The following is a 19,437-nucleotide window of genomic DNA, read 5'->3' as shown; positions in this document are numbered from 1 at the left end:
TGGTTGGCACTAGAAAGTCCTAGGCAAGTGCCCTTTGTGTTAACAGGGCAGAGTATGTAACTCATTTCTCTTAGAGAAGCTCCCTGATGATGCCAACCAGTCAGCCTCTCTGCCTTGATATCTACCAGAGTCGTGACTCTGAGATAACTTTCTATTCACGTCCTCTAACACTTGGGCTGTGTTGTGTTACAGCCTACATATTTGCTTAAGTGGAAGGCCTTTCATCCCACTTGGAGACTTTGCTGTCATTACTTGCATCCTGAAACTGTCCTGACTTATCTCAATGTCTTCTGCACAGTATCTGCTATATTACGGAAGCCTGGCTTGCAGCAGTTACCAGGAAAAGTTCAGTTAGTGGCAATGTTCTCAAGTTCCCTTAGACTACTATTTTCCCATCTCTAAAACAAATTCTTTTTACTACCTACTTCATGGCCTAGATGTGATGGTTAAAATAAACATGGTACCAGGGCACCTGGGTGGCTCAGTCAGTTGAGCATCTGACTTGGGCTCAGGTCTCGATCTCACAGTTGGTGACTTCAAGCCCCACATCAGGCTCTGTGCTGACAGCTCAAGGTCTGGAGCCTACTTCAGATTCTGTGTCTCCCTCTCTCTCTGCCTCTACCCCACCCATGCTCTGTCTCTCTTAAAAGTAAATAAATAACCATAAAAAAATAAATAAAAACAAATGTGGTACCAAAAGACACTTTGCACCATACCTCAGATATATTGTGGTTATTGCATTTAACTTATTTATCTCATGAGTACAGGTTCAGTCTTCCACATTGGTCCCATAGTCTGAGGGAACCTTCTGTTCTGTCTAATTGGATTATTATTATCACTGGGAGTAGAACTGTCTGACCAAGAAAAAAGTCTTAATCACTTTGATTCTCAAATTTTCATAGGTAAAATGGGATTTTAACATGTTCTATAAAATGTTGGGGGCGCCTGGGTGGCGCAGTCGGTTAAGCGTCCGACTTCAGCCAGGTCACGATTTCGCGGTCTGTGAGTTCGAGCCCCGCGTCAGGCTCTGGGCTGATGGCTCAGAGCCTGGAGCCTGTTTCCGATTCTGTGTCTCCCTCTCTCTCTGCCCCTCCCCCGTTCATGCTCTGTCTCTCTCTCTGTCCCAAAAATAAATAAACGTTGAAAAAAAAAAAAATTAAAAAAAAAAAAAAGTTGGGTGGTAGACGTAAAAGTGGCCAAAACTCTGCCTGACACATAGTAAGTGTTCAAAAAAGACTTGGGTGATTTGAAGAGCTTGGACCTGGTCCCTGGTTGGCATGCGGGATACCTCTCTGATAAGGTCCTATTCCTCAAGGTGAAAAGACCCAGGCAGGCCGAGAGAAACAGCAGATGCAGTCCCTGCCAATCTAACAAGTCTGATGGGACAGAGCAATGAGCAGTAATCGTTCTCCTTGGGAACTATTTGGGCCCCAAAGCAGGCTCATCTCTAAACACAAAGTTATTTGTGCTAACCTGAATAGTTTAATAAATCCCACAAATTCCCAGAGTTGTGCAGACATCTTAAAATGAACTTATTCCATTATTTATCAATGGTCTCCATATTATCAACAAAACCAACTAATCACTTACCTTGACCTGACGCTAGGAAATCAATCCAACTTAGGTAGATTATGAATATAGTTCTGGAACTCAGTAGCCTTTGTGCTACTAAACTCAGTTGAACAGGCCTCCAGGGATGAGGGGGTTGGAAAGAGACAGCACCGTAGTGGAAAAAGTGGTTTTAATTTTAACTTTTATTCTGTATTAACCATTTTCCCACACTGCTTTGTAAATCATAGTGAGGAAAGAGAACAAAGCAATAAAAGCAAAATATATTCAAATAAAACCCCACAGTGTAGCATAGTAATAGGTGGTGGTCCCCTTGGAGGCTTATTTTTTTTTTTTAATGCCTCATTTGCTTCTGAATTTGAAATTTCAGAAAGCAGAAGAGAACCTCAGTTTGACTTGTTTAAAAAGTAGTTTAAATTGCTTTTGAATCATCACAAATAGGGCACTCCACCCTCCCTGCACCCAAGCAATCCTTTTGCTCAAAGACACATCCTTGATGACCTCATCCACTTTTTAGTAATGAACAAGAAGGATATTAACCTCTTACTTCTAAGGTTTGCTTAGGGCTAGTGTATGGATCCATCTCTGTCTATCAGTGGAGTGGCAGCACATGCACAGTGAATTCTGGGAATTCTGGGAATTCAACTGCCTGCATTTGGCTAAAGAGGAGAGAGGAAGACAGGATTTGGAAAATGTGGGCAAGTTCAACCAAACACCATACCACTTGCTGCTGAGCAACTGTTTGTTGGTTTCAGGAGATACTCTACTTGCCAAAGGGCTTCTCCAAGGCCAACGATGAGTTTTAGTTTGGGAAATCTGAATTTTTGGGAAAAATCAACAATGCTTTCCATCCCTAGAGAAAAATGTAATGGACTTTCCAAAGGTAGTTACAGCTGTATGAATCCAATGACCCTACTGAGTTCCATTCAAACCAATGACCCTGAAAGATGGGACTGAACCACCCAGATCATGGGGGTTCCTCAGTGGCACCTTCTGTGCTCTCTCTCATGCCTGAATGGTCCTGGGGCAGAGATGTCTGGCCCAAGTGAGAAAGATCAGATTCTCCCTTCCAGAACCTGAAACCTGAGCAGAAAGATGTGGACAGAGATGTCTCTGCAACCAGAATTATTTGAGTGGCAGCTCCAGGGATTCCCAGGGCAAAACTGCCCAGTTCCTATTCTTTTCAAATCCTAATTGTTTGGCAACTCTTATGATTTTTGTGAGTTTTCCTAATATCTTCAAGGAAGTTAGCCAGAGTTTCTTTTTATGTTTGCAACTAAAAAAGCCTTAATTAATACACCAAGTTATCATCCCATTAAGTTAAAAGCTTCTTAGAATTAGAACCGAGTCATTAACAAAAGCTTGAGAAAGCCCCAGAGGGTGCCTGATGTACAAATAACTCTGGGTGGTACAAAAGGGAGATGCCAAGGGCAGAACCAAGGCAGTTCAATGGCATAGGCTGGTGTTTCCCAAAGTGGGTTCTATGGAACCCTAATCCAGCAAGATAATTTCTGGTGGGAAGGTTCCATGGTCCAATAACTTAGAGAAAGGCATTATACTGTGCTCTCATCTAGAAAGTAATGCAAATAAGCTCTTCAAACCCACTTAAAGCACTGCAGAAAAGACAATTTACTAAACCAGAATTTCTAAAACATATTAAATAGCATCAAACCCTTCCACCTCTATCCCTCTACACACCTACTCCCCAACTTTTATTAACATATGTTTTGAGAAGCATTAACAGAGGCCATGGGGAGAAAACCTCTAGTGAGATGCTTCTTGGCCTTACACTTACATTTCCAGCCAAAAGATTTGATGCCCCCATCATTTCTCGGGTATTTACTAAGAATATAGTATGCTCATCCCTGTGCTGGGTGTTGTAGGGGCAACACCCTATGGTAGGAGAAGCCCTTGCAGGAGGTATGAGAAGACTTGATTGAAGTCCCAGTTCTGATTTGGAACCCAGAACTGCCTTCGTTCCCCGTGGCAAATCCTTGACCTCTTTTCGAATCAATTCCCTGTCTCTCAAATGTCACTAGTAATACCAACCTCACCTCACCATTGACTTGTTAAAAAGATCCAATGGAATAATGGATGGGAGGGCACTTTGTAAACTACAAGCTTTAAATGAACATAAGCTTTTAGAAAAAATAACTTAGAGAATGATATAAAATATTATGAAGACAGAGAGAGAAAGAGAGAGTGCCATAAGATCCCAGGCATATGCCTGGAATTGTTGGAAGCAATAAATGTTTTAATATCATGGCTGAGCATTAAGTGTGTCAAGACAATTTACTAATCTACTAAAATATGACTTTTCATTTATACCCCTATCTGTTGTTAGTTATTTTGCATAACAAACTACCCCAAAACCCAGTAGTGTATGATAATCAAAATTGTTTTTTGTTCATGTGCCTGAAATTTGGCTGGATTCCATTGATCTGGGCTGGACTTCACTTGGTTTGCTCTAAGCTGTGAGTTTGTCTAGGTCTCTTATCCTCCCTGGATATGTGGCAATGGTGATGGCAGAGTACATCCAACCACACAGCACATTTCAAGCCCTATCTTGATCATGTTCATCAACATCCCATTGGACAAAGCAAGTCACGTGACAAATCCCAGCATCACTGGGTAAGAGAAGAAGACTCCTCCCATGGAGGGAGAAGGGCATATATACTGAACAATAATCTCATCTACAATCTTCTTGTTTTTACCTCCTTCCATTTCAAGCAGGTATTCAGACCCATGAAGAATTACTTCCCTAGGGATTCTTTTGTGTCTGAGAGGCAGAGGGTAGTAGAACTACCTAAAGACAGAAATTCTTCCTGTTTTTTATAAAAGCTCCCAAATTATTCAAGAAACTGTACTTTTGAGAGCAACCAGAAGTCAGAAAACGTCTTCAAAATTAACCAGAGGAGAAAGAAAGAGAGTTCATGGAATTTAAAAAGAAGTCAGTGTTCAAATGGAGAATCATTGACCAAAATATGGCTCCTAAGTACAGAGCTGCTTTGTCTCAAAAAAATTTAAAAAATTCCCCTAGTCCCACACGACTCAAAATAGAGCACCCATACCTAAAGTGACCACTGACCTCCAAGCCAGGAGGATGTCACTGGCCACCATGACAGCTTAGAATTTGGATCTCTAACCCTATTCTCAGGACACTACCTAAGAATAGGTCCTGGATTGATATGGGAAGGGGCAGGATCCCATAACGACAGAAGCTGAATTGCCTGCTGCCTTGGGCACCCAGAGGCAGAACATATTTCTCTTTAAAAAAAGGAAAAAAAAAAAAAAAATATATATATATATATATATATATATATATCTTGCACACCTGTATCTATGACCTAAGTTTCAGATCTGCTACATGGGTTATAATTTAATTTAATTTAGTTTTTATTATTAAAAATGGTATTAGGGTCTTTTGCGGTGATTTGATTTGTTGCTTGATTTAGCAAATAAAAATATAGGTTTTCTCAGGGCACTTTGGTGGCACAGTTGGTTGAGTGCCTGACTCTTGATTCAGCTCAGGTCATGATCTCAAGGTTCATGGGATCCAGCTCCTATCAGGCTCTGTGCTGACAGCTTGGAGCCTACTTGGGATTCTCTCTCTTCTTCTCTCTCTGCCCCTCCCCAACTCATACTCATTCAAACACACACACACACACACACACACACACTCTCTCTCTCTCTCAAAATAAATAAACATTTAAAAAATATACTGATTTCTAGTTAAATGTGTATCTCAGATAATCAACAAATAAGTTTTTAGTATTAGTATATCCCATGAAATATTTGGGATATACTCATTCTAAAAATAATTATTTATTTGAAATACAAATTTTATTGGGTGTCCTATATTTTATCTGACAACTGTATGTAGGGGTCTCCAGGCTTAAAGTATTTTTGGACCAGTATATGATAACTTTTGGATGTCCTGGCCATTTCTCACCTGTTCTACAGCTATCTAACATATTCCTTAAGTGAGGGGTTACTATGAAATCATTATGGAAGAAGTAGAAGGTAAATTCCCACTGGGGGCACTCGAGGGGTGATGTCCCTGGTGAATCGAATGCTTTGCCCACGACTTGCCTCTCCATTCAGAAGACACGTCGGGCAGGAGCAGCAGGAATTCTCACATCTCAGCCTGCTTCTTCCCTGACTTTACTAATTTAGGATGGCTTCCACAGTTTTGTGGACATAACTGTGTAATCTAATAAAGGTAGATTAAATTACAGCCAAGTATTTTCAGATCTGAACATGGGAAAAATGTATCCTGTTTCAAAAAACGATAAACCACCCCACACTCGTTTTGTTTTTCTTTTATCTGGGAACTGGGCAAACAGGAACTATCTTGGGTTATTGGATGTGAAAGTCCTTGCAGCTGTGTTGGTTTTTGTAACAAAAAAAGAAAGAGAGAAAGCACAAGGAAAGAAAGAAAACCCTCGAATCCACAAAATTGTGTTTTATCGCATACCAAAGATATGAGGGACCTGAATGGCAGCTTAACAAATAGATATTTCGAGTTACAAAAAACTAAGAGCACTAATCTTGCTCACTGCCACACAACACACACACACACACACACAAACACATACATGCACACACACACACCCCATTTCTAAAGACTCTTCAAGTGAGAAAAGCTGGCTACAAATCATTTAGGCAATTCTGTGAGCAAGAGAAAAGAATATGGGTTTGAACCAAGTGAAATATTGGCTCGTTCATGGTCAGCTGGCAGCATATTTAGATATAGAGATTTCGATATGGTTCAATAGGCTTTAAATATTAGTGTGGTGAACTCTAGTTTTTGGTTCACAGTGGAGGTTGAGTCCCAAGACAGAGAAAACGATGTTCTTCCTCACTTTCCATCTTTAAACAAACCTTGTGTTTCCCTTTATTTATTTATTGTTTGCCAATATTAGCTTTGCCCGGTAGTCTAATGCATAATAACGCATCTCCAGTGAAGTAGAGTTTGTTTGCTTAAAACTTCGGGTGTTTCTTGGCCGTTTTCTCATGAGCTGAGTGTGATGGGCAGGACCCATGTCAAGTCAAAAAAAGGCAAGGGTTGACCAGAAGACCATTGGGAATGTGGTCTAATTCTCTTTTGGATACCCTCCAAGATTTTTATTTTTTTTCTTCTTGCCCCAGCAAATGGATTTGGAGCTTCCCAGAACTTAGAAGATTCAAGATGAGATGCTCAGAGCTCTGGAAAGCATAAGAAGTTTCCCTAATTCAGACAGTATAAATTTTCAATCTACTGGTTGAGGCTGACTGATCTTCCCATGTTTTAAGAAGAAGGTAGCTGAAAACAAAGTGAGAATGTATGCAAAAAACAAACAAACAAAACCTTTGAAGAGTATAATTAAAGTGTCTGAAAGAACAAACTGTTTTAAGCATTGTAGAACTCTTTAGGAACATCTATATATTCAGTGTACAAGTTACAAATAGTTCTTAGGTGTTTATTTTTAACATTTCCCACCACCACTCCACAAGTCAACCTCTCACATTCAAGATACATTTTAAAAGCATGAGGGGTGTCTTACATACTCAGTCCAATACCCTAAAATTGCTGTAAGCACAGACTTTAAATTCAGCCACATGGAAATTTCAAGCTGTACAGGGCCATGATCCCTTGGTTTTTCAATGAGTAAACTGAGGTTCTGAGAGGTGCAGTGACTCACCCAAGGTCACACAATTCATGCTTTATCAAGCCAGGACCGAGACTTGGATCTCCTATTCTTGGGTCAGAGCATAAAAAGAATTGATGTTCATAATAGTGTCCCCAAAGCTCAAAACAACCCAAATCATGTCAGAATGACTACCCTTTAGCCATTCTCCAGCCCTTAGTAGGCAAGAAAGAGAACACGGATGTTCTGGAAGAATGCTGAACAATTCCAAGATTGGAACAAAAGGATTTTCTGCCTGACCCTTAATGACTCACAAAAGTCCTGAAACAATCCAATTTCCATAAGCATTTATAGCTGTTTTGTATTGTTTGGGGGGTCCTTACATTCTATTTATCCCCCTTTTCGCTATCCAAAAAAAAAAGTCTTTGCTAACTCAGGATTAAGCCATGGAATTTTCTGAGCTTTCCTAAGAGGGTCCTGCATGCTTGTAACTTGTTTCTCCTTAGGGTCCTGGGATCTTGACGTTTAGGACACTGCTTTCCATTAAGCATTACTGGATGATTAATCAATATTTTGCCATCCCTCTTCCTAACATGGCTTTTCAACTTCCATTCTTCCTTTAAGGCAACAATGGCAAACCCCAACTCTCGGTTGACAAAGAAGAAAAAATTTGTAAACATCCTGGGATTAATTACTACTGGGATCTGTCTGCCCATCCATGCTAATAAAGAATGTGATTTCCCTCTATTCATCATCTTTATTTCCTCAGAGGCTCCAGAAAACAGCCCTCCCTAACAAAGTGGAATGAATGTGATTAAGGCAGGAGCCCAGCAGCCTGAATCCTTCATCACACCATCAGAAATGAAAAATATTTGGGGGCTGGTGGGGGCCATAACACAGAGCGCCTACACGACCCTTTGTCTCCTGGAGTCCACCATCAGCAGCCAGGTCAGTTCCCAGGGCAGGAAGGAGGGGCCTGACATTCAGCCCTGTGTTTTTGCTGAAACTAATTTCCTCTCCAGCATTCGAGTCCTCGGCCACTGGGCCTTCCTGGAAGGTCTTGCTCTTTTGCCAAGGAACAGATGTCAGGGTCTTTCTTGTCTCAGACAGGAATGTGCTGTCTCACTGACCTGCGGCAGGTTCCTAGGGCCCCAAATGCCAGGTCGGAGCCCCATTGTGATGGCCGCACACACAATGGAGATTGACCAGAACCAGTGCCAAGGCCCTGGGCATGGCACCCTCTTAGGCAGACTTTCCCATTCTTTTGAAAGAAAAGAAGGTAGCAGGGTTAAGGCAGGAATCAACACAAAAAGTCATAAAATATGGAAAATGTCAGGACCCTTAGGACCCCGACATGACCCTGTATGATTGATCCCTTTAATTTTCCAGCTTCCTCTCTCTTCACATACTCTCACATCCTAAACACAGTGGCCTTATTTCGGGGCCAAGTTTCCTCTCTCCACAGGGCCTTTTCACAGTCTGTCCTTTGCTCCTGGAACATCTTCCTTCACACCATTGACACCACCTTCCCTTCATGGAACTAACTTCTCTCAACATTCAGCTCTTAGTTCAAAAGTCACTTCCTCAGGGGCACCTCAGTGGCTTAGTCAGTTGGGCGCCCAACTTCAGCTCAGATCATGATCTTACTGTTCATGGGTTCAAACCCCACATTGGGCTCTGTGCTGACAGCTCAGAGCCTCAAGCCTGCTTTGGATTCTGTGCCCCCCAGCCCCCGCCCCTCCCCAATTTGTGCACTCTCTCCCTCTCACAAAAATAAACAAACGTTTTTTAAAAAGTCACTTACTCAGATTGCCTTCCCTGGACTTTCAAGCTAGGCCAGATCCATCTGTGTAAAGACTGAGAACACCTGCTTCCATTGTAATTTTACTCTTATTTGTGGGAATAATATCTACTCCTTTCACATGATGGAAATCTCCATGAAGCCAGATCCTGCGTCTTATTTTCTCCCAGTTCTGCGGCACCCCCGGCATACTTCTTGCCACTTTCGTAGGTGATGTTTGTGGAATGGATGCATTCTGGTTAGAATAAGCAGGTAGGGCACCTGGGTGGCTCAGTCAGTTAAGCAACTGACTTCAGCTCAGGTCATGATCTCATGGTTTGTGGGCTCGGGCCCCACGTCGGGCTCTGTGCTGACAGCTCAGAGCCTGGAGCCTGCATCAGATTCTGTGTCTCCCTCTCTCTCTGACTCTCCCCTACTCATGCTCTGTCTCTCTCTCAAAAAGAAATAAACATAAAAATATTAAGAAAAAAAGAATAGGCAGGTATCATGAGCAGCATCTTTAAGGATGAGGTAAGTAAGCTCTAGGGAGGTTCGACACTGACAAGGTCCTGAGCTCGTCAATGGTAGAGCAGAGATTATAAACTAGGTCGCTTAACCTCTTTTTTTTTTTTTTTTAATGTTTATTTATTCATTTTGAGAGAGAGAGCGCAAGGCAGAGAATCCCAAGCAGTCTCCGTGCTGTCAACGCAGAGCCTGACTCAGGGCTCGATCTCACGGAACCAGAACTGTTAGATCATGACCTGAGCCAAAACCAAGAGTTGGCCACTTAACTGACTGAGCCACCCAGGCACCCCTGCTTTACTTCTAATACAGAGTACTTACCACACTTACTAGTGGGTAGCTCAAGGGACCTGGTTTTAAATCTTGACTCCTCCATTTCCTTGCCATGCAACCTTGACCAAGTTACACAACCTCTCTGAGCCTCGCATTCTTCAGTTTCAAAATGGCATTAATAATGCACCCACATCATGAATTCATAGAGTATACAACTAATATAAGAACTATTGTCTATTATTATTCTAGGAATGCCTTCAAAATCTAGACTTTATCAATTAAGAATTTGTGATAATTCAGGCAAGAACTTGGCCAGTGTTGACCTTTTCAAAATCTATGAAGAACTCCACGCTCTTAAGAGCTGTTTAGAACTTATGAGAGGGGAAGAGGAAGGAAGAGCCTGGAGAATTAGAATGCAAATGGAAGGTCTTAACAGCATTTGGGAGACAGTGTGTTTAAACTGCTTAAGAGGACAAATTGTTTTTAAAATGTCAAATTAGGCGTTTTTAGAAGCATCTATTTACAGACAATCCTGTTATGATAATTACAAATACTTCTCTATTCATCAAAGTAAGCTCCCTAAGGGTTTCTACAGTACAGTTATTTATTAGCCTGCTTCCAATTAGTATTGGAGCTTAAAAGTAGCAAAACGGTATGTCCCTAAAATATTTTGTAATTGATCTTCTCACTAGTTCCAGCGAGCCCTTGTGTCCCAGCTCCAATGCTGCCTGCTATCCCTTCAGCGTCCTGTATGGAGCAAGATCCTCCCAACTTCCAAAACCTTGCAATTGCTGGGGCGCCTGCGTGACTCAGTCAGTTAAGCATTTGACTCGACTTTGACTCAGGTCATGATCTCACGGTTCTTGGGTTCGAGCCCCGAGTCATGCTCTGCACTGCCAGTGTGGATCCTGCTTGGGATTCTTTCTGCTCCTCCCCGGCTCTGCCCACGTGTGCCTGCCAGCTCTCTCTCTCTCTCTCTCTCTCTCAAAACAAATAAACAATGTAAAACAAACAAAAAACCTTGCAAATGCCGTTTGCTCTGCCAGGAGCACCCTGACCCAGATCTTTAGCAAGGTTTCTTCTCATCACTCAGGGACCAGGGCAGATTTGCTTCTCAGTGAGCATCTTTCTAAAAAAGTCCTCTCCCCTCTGCTGCCTTACTCAGCGTCATTTAAATCACTTCATTCCCTACCATTGGGAATTACTCTACATCCGTGTGGGTTTATTTAATGCCTGTCTCTACCCTCTGGGCTTGGGGTTTCATGAGCCTTTCCTTTTTTGTCCCAGAGCCTGGAACAGTGCCTGGTACATAGTAGGTGCTCAGGATTTATTCACTAAATGAATGAAACATGTAATTTTTAGACTAATTTGGTGACTGGGTTAGGAAAAGCTGATCAGAGAGCTAATCCTCATAGACCCAAATGAACAGAAAGTCTTTAAATTTCTTTAGCATAAGAGCTCTTTCTTTCAGAAATAGCATCCAATTTCAGCATTTTTATAGTAAATCAGCTACAGTATTGGCAAAACATCAGGTAGGCGGGGAGATGAGAACTATTTAAAGGGTGGTTAAGATTGACTGATGTTTTACTGAATAATTGACAATAAACCTCACCTTTCTCTGTGTCCTTACCCCACTCATACAACCCCACCACCCTTTATGAAAGCTTTAACCTAGAAACGCTTGCAACCAAATGCCTTATCTTGAGAAATTAATCCAAGCTGGAAGAATGTAGTAATGGTGTCATTTATACAGTAGCACATATTCTTGACTCAATAAATATTAAATCAATCACCTAGGAAGGCTACAATACACAGCATGCTGTCAATGATTAATTTATTTGAGAATCTCCATCTGATTTACTTATAGAGGAGCCCCATGGAAAGTTGACTTTTTGATAATGTACATGTTGATGCAACCTGATACTAATGAGGAAAGTTACTGACCCACAAAGATCACATGCCTTGTTTTAAGGAAATTCAGAGAGCCAGGGAGCCTGATGGGAAAGGAGAATTCTGACTCTCTATCTGCTTGTCTACCCTCCCTGTCCTTTGCTCTGGATTATTTCCTTTCCCACTTAAAATTTTTCTTTTCCTTTTTATATCTACTTCTCCCTCCATCCTTCTCTACTCTTCCTTTCAAAACCATCTCATGGTTATTGCCTGTGCATTTACTGTGGGTATGGCTAGTTCAGAAAAAGGTGGGTTCACCAGCAGGTGCTAAAAATGATACATATAAAATAAGTCTCTCAAACTCAGGTACCTATAGGCACTAGGAAGGTAATTTAACTAAGAGAACCAGGCTGAGTGTCATGCAACAGAGTGGTGGGACCTGTGGCAAACTGGGAATGGCATTTGCCCCATCCAGCTCTGGTCCATTGTTGGCGTGAAGAAATGTGAACTCTCATGACCAGATTTCTCAAGCTGAATATTTTGGTTTTTATGAGAAGTTTCTTAAATTTTAAAACACTGTGTGAGCCCCCAAACTAGTGTTTGGCTGGATTCAGCCCATAGGCTAGCCACTTGCAACCTCTGATGTGAAATGCCCCAAGTTCTAAGTCCCTATCAATGGCTGAACCCATGCTACCTCTTGGGAATCCATCTTCTGAGTTATTGTCACCCCCCACCACCCATGCCCAGCATCTACTTCTTTTCTTTGTTTTACATTCCTGTCCACTCTCACCCTTTTGCTCTCTTGGTGACTTGTGTCTCCTCTCTTCTTTGTCTCTGTTGTTTATAGAGCCATTCCCCTGCAAGAGAGTGTTCATGGAGAGAAGAAGGAAGGTGGGGCCAGGAAGAGTGGGGACCCATTTACCAGGCTCAGACTAGAGGTATGGGGCAGAAGGGGACAGAGTGGAGGGAGGGAACTCGACTTGGCAATACCCCCTGGGGACTTGTGAAGATCCAGCTTACAAAAATGTGGAGAATAAACATCAAGACAAGAAGACAGCGGCCCCCAGCAATTCTTGTGCCCTTCTCACACTTTCCTCCCAGCTTCTCCATCACCAGTTTTCTGGCCCCATATTAACATTGTCAGAAGGTTCCAGAGGGCTTTCCACATGATCTGAGAACAAGTAAACAACCGAGGGAAAAGAATCTCTAATGCCTTCCAAAGCAAAATTCTGGGCTAAAGTTGTGAGGCCAGAGGTGGATACTAGCCCACATTCTGTCTTGGGGGGATACTGTCTGCCAGCTAAGCTGGGGTCCAAGATGGCGACTGTGAAGAAATGACATCAACCGCAGTTCTGTCTCCACATCCCAAGTCACTACATATTAACCTATCTTCTGGGAATGGGGAAACAGGCCACAATACATAGAGGTCACAGTCCCTATGAAAAGACTCTCAGGCTTTACATTTTTTATCCCATTAATTCTACCTCTATGAGGTTGGCACTATTTGTTCCATTTTATAGATGGGGAAACCAAGGCATAGAAAGGTTAAATAATTTACCCAAGATCGCAAATACAGCTTTTCCAACAATACTGTGAAAACTAAATGGAATTCTGCATATGCTGCCTTAATAAGATGCAAAGTGCCGAAGAGGTGCTCATTTTAATTTTAAGCTAATTTGCACAAAGCTATTAGCAGCAGATAATATGTTAATATATTACCCCTCCCAGGAGACTCATTCACTCAATAAATATTGATTGAGTAGCTGCTATTGCACCCTAGATGTAGGGATACATATAGAAGGTTCTAGAGTTTCCATGACTCAGTCCTCAATAGGGTCATGACAGAAGATGAGAAGGGCCCCCTCCTCCAACATGTGGTTCTAGACTAGGTGTTCATTTGGCTTTATTCTTAAGCTGGGTTGTCCTTTCCAGAGAATGAACAATTCAGTGAGAAGAGTCTGCTCTGAGAGGCCCCAGCTTTGTAGGATTGGTGAGGCCATCTGCTAAATCTATTGTCTTCCTGGTGAGATAACTCCTCAAGTCCTGGTTCCACTCAGCACCACCTTTGCTGCCTTTGCCTGCTCTGCATCAAGGCCCTTCTCAGCCTCTCCTTCCTCTTCACATTTTTATTCCTGGGCTTCAGAGCCAAGTCCAGGGTAGGTCTCCTTGACATGATTATAAATGGCAAGTTCCAGGAGAGGCTGTGGATGACCCCCTTTCCTTCCCTTCTCATAAGAAAAACCCTTTTCTCCTACTTTGGGGCATTTCAAGGACATCCAGAAAGACCACTGATGTGGTGACCCAATAGTGTGTATGGGAAGGTACTGGGACTCAGTCAACCAGTGCTTGTCAGCTTGGAAAGTGACTTCCTTTGGAGAGTCCCATTTTCTCCATTAGTGAATGCGGGAGGCTGGTCAAGACGTTCTCTGGGTTTCCTTATTGTTCTTTCTGTCAAATTCAGAAAATCTTAGAAACTCAGTCAGACCAAAGAGAATGTAAGGTCTCTCTAGGCAAAACCAGTCTCTCTCACAAGCCGGGTGGACACCCACCTCTATGGTACAATTCCAAGGGTGAGAAGCCCTCCTACCTTTCTCCATGAAGCTACTCCCTTTTCTGATGCCAGAAATTCTCCCATATTATTATTATGATTATTATTCTGGAATATTGAATCTGTTAAAATGCAATATCATTACCGAATCTTTGTTTTAAGTATCCTTAGTTCAGGAAAAAAATGCATCTTGGGATTGCATAAAAAATGTTCACTATGGCATGAAGCTGGCAGTTGCCTGGGGAAATAAATAAGATAGGACTTTTGGGAACTAGCAGAGAGAAAACATTAGATGAAGTCTCCTGAGAGGAGAAACAGCATTTACCTTTTCACTGCTACGTCCCTGGTGCATCCATGGTCCTCTTCTATCTTTAAACCCATCCCTGACAGACAAGTGAATGAACCAACCTCAGCTTTAGGTGAAGAAAGGTGGAGAGGACTCCAGGCAAGAACCTTATACGTTCTGGCAGAAGGCAAACAGAACCAACCCAAGATAAGCTGAGTGAGCACAGACAATCCAAGGCTATGCAGAGATAGAAGTCCCATCTGTGGATCTGGAGGAGGGAGCCTAGGAGAGGCAAGGAGGGCAGGGCAGTAGCCACTAGCTTCTATTTTTGGGGGGTTGTTCACATTAGTGGGGCTCCTGCTAAGAGAGGCAATCTACTTGATGGCTAGGAGCACAGACTTTAGAATCAGAAACACTTGACCTTGAATCCTGATCCTGTTGTTTACCAGTGGTGTGACACTGGAATCATTACTTCATTTTGCTAAGCTTCAGTTCCCAGTATGTTAAAGCAGATGCTAGTAGTAACTAGTTCATAAGTATACAATAAGGGTTAAGATAAGACTGCTTACAAAACACTTTGCCCAGCACTAGCACTAAATGATAGTGGTTATGGAGATGTGAAGATGATGAAGAACAGTTCATTCTAAGGACCTGGGTTTACAAATGTCAGTGTCATTTGGCATGTGGGTGAGGGAAGGAATCACACCCTGTGATCTGATACCAGTGGTCAGGACTCTGGGCAAGTTACTGACCTCCTCTGTGCCTCATTTTCCTCTTCTGTAAAATGAGTATAATAATTACACATAGCTCATGATATTTGGGGGAGGATTAATTTATTCAGTCATATTTATGAAGCAACTATTACAGGCCAGGATCTGTCCTGTGCACTTGGGACACACCTGTGAACAAAGGGAACTGCCCTGGGAACCAGCATATAGACTTTTGCAGCAGTGCCTGGTACTTGATAAACCCCAAAGGAAAGAAAATTGAGAGGGTGTAAGAGATGGAAGAAGATTGCCCACAGCCTAATACAGCTTCAAAGACTGAAAACCCAGCTTTTCCATTTTTCCAGCTTCGTGACAGACAAGTTCCTAGCGAGCCTCTCTGCGTCTTGGTCTTTCCCATCTATAAAAAGGGGGTAATAACTCTTTTCTTAAGAGTTGTGTAGTAGCAGAAGTAAAGTGCTTGGTATAGGTTAGGCCACCTGTACATGTCGATTCCTTTTTTTTTTTTTTTTTTTTATGTTTATTTTTGAGAGAGACAGAGACAGAGACAGAGACAGAGATAGCATGAAGGGAAGGGGCAGAGAGAAAAGGGGATAAAGGATCTGAAGTAGGCTTTGCGCGACAACCTGATGTGGCGTTCGAACTCACAAACCACAAGCTCATGACCTGAGCCGAAATTGGACACTTAACCGACTGAGCCACCCAGGCGCCCCATGTACGTGTTGATTCCTATACTAGTTTCCTCAGGCTGCCATGACAAATTTGGTGGCTTAAAACAGCAGGAATTTATTCTCACACAGTTCTGGAGGCTAGAAGCCCAAAATCAAGGTGTTGGCAAGATTGGTTCTTTCTGGAGGCTCCAAGGGAGCATCTGTCTCATGTTTCTCCCCTAGTTCCTGGTAGCTGTGGGCAAGACTCGACATTCCTTGGCTTGTAACTGAGTACCTCCCATTTCTGCCCCATCTCCACATATTCTACTCTGTGGGTGGACATGTCCTCTTCTCTTCTTACAAAGACCCCAGTCATTGGATTTGAGGCCACCTTAATCCAGTTTGATCTCCATCTTAACTTAATTACGTCTACAATGAACCTGTTTCCAAACAAGGTCATGTTCTGAGGTTTCAGATGGACATAAATTTGAAAGACAACATTCAGCTCGCTGGAGTTCTTTTGCACTCTCTCTTCCATTGCAGGGTTTCTGCACAAGGGTTTTTGAGTGGGATACAGCAAGCTTCGTGGCCAGAACCCCAGGAGTGTTGTGTCCCCCCATTCCACTCATGTCACCTCCAGAACCAGAAAGATCATGTTGTCCTCTGTAAATAGCTATTGAATTATCACAGGGAATGGACTGGAAGCCCACAACTACTTGGGAATCATTTCACTGCTGAAAGAAGTAGATTTGAGCAGTTCCTCAAGTGTGTCCACAGTGAAAAATGAGGCATCGCTTACCTTGGAAAACAAGTCCATTCATTCCAGACCACCTCATGGTTTAACTTTAGTGGTTGAGTTACTAATAACCCAAGGTTCTGATGAGTTAACCCTCCCATTTCAGCAGAGACATTCTGGAGGCAAGATTTTAGATCAGAGGAATGACTCTACTGGTGGACATTCCAAGCCCTTTAGGTGGGCTGTTGTGGAAAGGTGTTTCGAGAAAGTAGATTTGGTGGCCATTCAGCTAACTCTGCTAACATTTCATGAGCGGCTCCTACATGCAGGGCACTGATCTAAATGCCTGGGTGGAACTCACTAAGAACAAAACCTGCTTTCTGCCTGTCATGGATTCATGATAAAACAACTATCCCCAAATAATGGCAAAATAAGAGAGATGCACTGTGAAAGAGATATGACAGATATATGTGGAAATGGCAGAAATTAATTTGGATGACAATGAGGTGACAGAGCGTATTGCAAAACCTTGAGGAAGAGGCAGTGTTTAAAGGGTGGATTGACAAACGGAGATGGCAAGGACTGGCATTTCAGGTAGAGAACCCAAATAAGCAACAGCACAGTGGCAGGGGCAAGGCAGAGGACATCCGGGCACTGCCCCTTGTCTGCTCCAGTGGTCAGAGTGTGCTGTGAGGCCACGTGGGAAGTCAAGACTAGAGAACTAACCCAAGGGTTGATGGTGGAGGGCCTTACAGGGAGCCTGAGGCTACGGGGTTGGATCCCGGAGGCCTTGGCAGACACAGGAGAGCCAGTGTGTCTGGCTTCATGCTACCCACTTCACTTGGAAAATGACATAGGTTTCATCGCTTCTTGGAGCCATGGCTTCCTGGTGGGTAAAGTGTAGGTGGCACTCGCCCTGTTTCAAGGTCTCTTGAGGAAGATCTGATGAAGCAACACACACACAGCTGTTTGGGATGGTGCCGGGCACTTAGTGAGCAGTTACTAAAAGCTCATTATTAACTGTAAAGGTTTTGGCAAGGGAAGCAGGCAGACTTGGGGTTGGTTAGTTGGTTGGTTTTTTTCAGGATGCCGGCTGCTGGCTAACAGGCAAGCTGGCTGGCTGAGTGAAAGGAACAGAGGGAGGGGGTGCAGGACAGGTATGTGTGCTGCTCTGGAGTTTGGGGCATGCCAACAGGAAGAGTGGGGACAAGTCTCCAGCTGGGGCTGGGTCAAGGGGGAGCACCACAGTGGGGAGTCCAGGAAACCAGCAGCCTGAAGGGACCCTGAAGTTTGTCCAGCAGCCCAGGGAAGGACAGCTCCACTTCTCAAGAGAGGATAGAAAGGATCTGAGTGTCCGGAGTGTCTCTTAGGAGCCACTTAACCAAAGGGGGCATGGGTGGAGTGAGCAGCACGGACAAAGGCCCAGAGAAGGGAAGGAGTGCACACAAGAGCCAGGCAGGTGCTGGACAGTTGCACTTGTCTCACAATGTCCTGATACCGGCCGTAAAGGTTCCTGGATGGTGAGAAGGGCACCGGTGTGCTGCGGGTGTCTCACTTACATCAGAGCCCACATGCCCACCCCCTTCCTCCCTGCTTGTGCAGATTCTGCTTGTCACTTGTGGTCCTGTTGGAGGTTCACACCCTCCCTTGACCCTTTTCCAACGAATCCAGCCTACGCTGATCTCTCCCCTCCTCGGAAGACCGGTTGTGCTTGAGTCACACTGTTTAGCGTTGGGTTGTTCTTTAATCTGCCAGACGGGGAGGATAATTACTCAGAGCTTTCTCATGTACAGTAAATGAGACAGCCCTTCTAATGCTCCCAGCACAGTACCTGGTGCCTAAACAGTGCACAATAAGTGCGGGCAATTCTCCTGTTGTCACTCCTTCTGCCCCTGCACTTGGATATTATTGTCATTGCTTGGGGACACAGGTTGGATAGCATCCTTGAGAACAGTACACTCCCGAAGACACAGGTATGTGGGTGTTAGCTATTATGTCAACCCTTTCTCTCCACTCAGGAAAGCATTCTGAAGAACCAGATGAATGAATATGACATTATTATTGTGATAACCTTGAATCTACTCTAATTCATGTTTATTTTTTAAATCATCTGCCAACATTGGTACTTTAGCTTCATGAGTCACAAATTCTTTGTGGCATACCTCATAATATATGGTGACTCACCAGTGTGCTGTGGTCCTGAAGGTGAGAACTTCTGCTCTAAGTTTTAACTTGTATTACTGCTGCCTTCCTGCCCAGGCTGTAAACTCTGTGAGGACAGGGCCCCTGGCTGGCTTCTTCCTTCCTCACCATGGTGTCCAACACAATGCTTGGCAGGTAGCAATTATCAACTAGTCATGTGCCGATGAACTGATATCTTTCCAGAAGCAGGCTTCTAGAAAGGTGTAGATTGTTCAAATGCTGAAACTTTCAAAGGTGTATCTCTAGTTCTGCTCAATTCCTATGAAAATCTCCACAGAGGGAGAAAACATGTATATTGATCAGGACTTTTGTGGGTGCAAGTGACAGAAGCCTAACTCAAACTTCCTTAAGCAAAAGGGGCAAAAATTGGTTCATATACCTGAAAAGTCAAAAGGTGTATTTAAGTTCAAGTAAGGCTGCATGCAGGTGTTCATATTTTATCAGCATATTGTGTCTCTCTTAGCTCCTCAGCTCTTTTTTTCCTCTAAATTTTCTTTATTTTCAAGCATGTTCTACACAGCTGGTGGTACAGACAGCTTCCAGCCGCCACAGGCTTCTTTTCCATCAGCATATAATGTCAGGCAAAACCCTGTCACTTTCCCAATCCTTCTAGCAAAATCTGGACC

The sequence above is a fragment of the Leopardus geoffroyi genome, chromosome A1 (assembly GCF_018350155.1).
Source record: "Leopardus geoffroyi isolate Oge1 chromosome A1, O.geoffroyi_Oge1_pat1.0, whole genome shotgun sequence".
NCBI classification, from domain to species: domain Eukaryota; kingdom Metazoa; phylum Chordata; class Mammalia; order Carnivora; family Felidae; genus Leopardus; species Leopardus geoffroyi.
This window is presented reverse-complemented; position numbering follows the sequence as displayed.